The sequence below is a fragment of the Gossypium hirsutum genome, chromosome A13 (assembly GCF_007990345.1).
Source record: "Gossypium hirsutum isolate 1008001.06 chromosome A13, Gossypium_hirsutum_v2.1, whole genome shotgun sequence".
Taxonomy (NCBI): Eukaryota; Viridiplantae; Streptophyta; class Magnoliopsida; order Malvales; family Malvaceae; genus Gossypium; species Gossypium hirsutum.
The window spans coordinates 102,877,463-102,880,964 of NC_053436.1; the positions used below are offsets into that span (position 1 = coordinate 102,877,463).

A 3,502-nucleotide genomic window follows, 5' to 3' on the forward strand; every position below is an offset into this window, starting at 1 on the left:
CCGTAAGCCTGTTTTATTGTAGTGCTATAATTATAATTATCACAATATTTTATTAAATTTTATGATTAAATTCTATTTAATTAATAACTTTATTTTAAAATTAAATTATACAAATACACTTAAAAAAATATTATCGCGAGAAAAAGCTAAAATCTTTCAACAGTCTTAGAAGTCGAACATTTGATAGTTGAGTAGCAATTTCTCAATTATTCCGACTTGTCGTTGATTATGTCACACTTCCTATGCAACCATAAGCTAATGGGATTTCACAAACTCCGGAAATTAAAAAGAATTTAAATTTAAAAAAATTAAAATATAAATACTAATTTCATAAAATAATAAAAGTAAAATATAATGATTAATTATAAGATTAGATATATTATATTCAATGTCACTAAATTATTAGTAAATTTATGTTTTGATCACTCAATTTTAAAAAAATTACAAATAGTTTCTAAATTACTCAAAAATTTTCATTTAAGTCATTAAATTCTTCGAAAGTTTTTATTTAAGTTACTATGCTTAAAAAAGTGTTTTTTTTTTTAATTTCAACTAATGAGCTCTAAGCGGCAATTCGACGATTGGGACGGTGCATCAGTATCTATTGACAAGTAGAAGAACATACTTTAATTCCAAGTTGATTTGATAGTCAATGTTGAAGACTGGAGAATAAAGCTATTTAGATTTTGGTTTGCATAATGTTCAAAATTGTTTCATGAAAAAAAATCTAAACATTAAAAAAGAAGGGAAAGAATAGCCTTTGATTACTGCAGGCGATTCGAATGGAAAATGACATATAGTAGTGATTTAAATAAAAACTTTTGAATAATTCATTGACCATTTTGTAACTTTTTTTAAATCGAGTGACCAAAACATAAACCTGATAATAATTTAGTGACAATAAGTGTAGTTTATACTATAAGATTTGGCTAAAAGAACACAAGGTTCAAAAAAATAACTATAAATGTAATTGTTAGCAATATTTTGAACATCTCAATTTTTTTCAGAAATAACCCAAATAAATTAATTATTTATGAAAATGATCCACTTGTAAAATTATGTACAAAAATGACCAGTTTTGAACAGTGAACTTCGGTGTCGCCATTGCCATTGGTAGTAACACCCTTCATAATGGGCCAATCATTGGATGGTTTTTGAAAAAAAAATATTTTGTTTAGGTGCCATCATTATCATTGGCGACACTGGACTGAAGTGTGACTATATAAAACGTTCAAGGAATTGATCAAGCAATTACCTGGATGAAAAATGGCCAATCATAAGTTGGCGGCATCCAATTAAATATTTAGTCTATTTGCGTTGTTAAGGCTGACTATTTTTTAAATTAAATTTAAACCGCTCTTAAAAAAATATAAAAATAAAAAATATAAATCCTTTTCGTATTTTTTTAAAACAATAAACTTAAAAATATATATAAAATTCTTATTTACATTAACCATGTATATCATTCCAATAAAAGTTTTGCTATATATAGCCCTCTAGGTCTGCTTCCCTCAATATACAAATATTCCATCTTTTTTGTGTTCATTATACCAATATACCCACTGAAACAAAGAAGCATTTACTTGCATATCGATAAAATGGGAAGTGCGTCAAGAAAAACATTCCTTCCCCTTGATCCAATGACCTTCTCAAACGAGTCCAAAGCAGTGATTGATTTCATTTCTGATTACTATGAAAACCTTGAGAAATACCCAGTTCAATGCACCGTTGAGCCCGGTTATTTGTCGGCCATGTTGCCTGAGTCAGCCCCTTATTGCCCTGAAACACTCCAAGACATACTCGAAGATGTCAATAATTGCATCATCCCAGGCCTGACTCATTGGCAAAGTCCCAACTTCTTCGCCTATTTCCATGCAAATGCTAGCACTGCTGGCTTTCTTGGGGAAATGCTTTGTTCGGGTTTTAATGTCGTTGGTTTCAACTGGATTTCGTCACCGGCGGCGACTGAGCTCGAATCCATTGTCTTGGATTGGATGGGCAAAATGCTTAAGCTACCATCTTCCTTCTTGTTCTCTGGAACCGGTGGTGGAGTCTTGCATGGCAGTACATGTGAGGCTGTTGTTTGCGTTATGGCTGCTGCAAGGGACAAAGCCTTGAAAGAGCTTGGAGGGTGGGAAAACATAACCAAACTGGTGGTTTAAGCTTCGGATCAAACGCATTTCACTTTCCAAAAGGCAGCGAAACTCGTAGGCATTCCCCCATCAAATTCTCGGTTAATTGAAACATCTTTTTCGACAGGGTTTTCGTTGTCACCTGAAAACCTTCGCTTCGTCATTGAAGACGATATCAAATCTGGTTTGGTGCCATTATTTTTATGTGCAACCATTGGGACAACACCCTCTGGAGCTGTCGATCCTATTGCAGAGTTGGGCAAAGTTGCCATGGAATTCAAGCTTTGGCTTCACATTGATGCAGCATATGCAGGAAGTGGCTGCATTTGCCCCGAGCTCCGCCATTATCTTGATGGAGTGGAGCTTGCTAACTCCATCAGCATGAATCCACATAAATGGTTTCTCACAAACATGGATTGCTGTTGTCTGTGGATCAAGGAACCGAAGTTGTTGGTGGATTCATTGTCAACTGACCCTGAAATTCTAAGAAACAACGCAAGTAAATCCAAAGCAGTGGTGGACTACAAAGATTGGCAAATAGCATTGAGTAGACGTTTTAGGGCTTTGAAGCTTTGGGTTGTGATTCGCCGACATGGTCTGGCTAACTTGATGTACCACATTCGAAGCGATATCGCCATGGCTAAACGATTCGAAGCACTTGTGGGAGAAGATGAGAGGTTTGAGATCGTAGTGGCCAGAAAGTTCGCATTGGTTTGCTTCAGGTTGAAGCCCAAGGTGGAGGCGGAGGATCTGAACTGTAAATTGGTGGAGGCCATAAATTCAAGTGGCAGAGCGTTCGTGAGCCATGCAGTGTTGAGTGGGATTTATGTAATTCGATGTGCCATTGGAACAACTCTAACTCAACAACACCACGTGGATACCTTGTGAAAACTCATCCAAGACAAAGCTCAAAGTTCATTGATGTAGTATGATTTAGGAAAAAAAAATGATGTGCCCTGTATTGTTTCAACGCCATTCAAGTCGTTCTTTTAATTCAACCAAATGTGGCTAGTAGGCCAATTGGCTGAAGGAAAGTTAATCCGTATTCGGGATTAGCAAGTTTATTTGTATAAATGTAGTGGGTGTGTGTATAAGTTTGAATGTTGAGTATGAACTTGACTTTTGTATACTTTGTGTAATAAAGTTTTATGTAGCAAACGTGTTAGTTACGTTGATTTTGTGTTTAGTCAATTGTTTGTTAAAAGATTTATCACAATAATGTTTTAACTACTCACATAATTTGATTATGAAAAAACATTATTTATTTATTTTGAAAGACATCTTATTTTTATAATAATTATTTTTTAAACATTAATTTCATTATAGATTTTTATCATTTCTGTTCTATTTAATATAATGTCTAGAACTAC

At 34.1% G+C, this 3,502-nt stretch overlaps 1 pseudogene; it reads left to right on the forward strand.

Moving 5' to 3' along the window:
* The first annotated feature begins 1,495 nt into the window (after positions 1–1,495).
* LOC107894425 (phenylacetaldehyde synthase-like) lies at positions 1,496–3,233 on the forward strand (annotated as a pseudogene).
* The last annotated feature ends 269 nt before the right edge of the window (positions 3,234–3,502 follow it).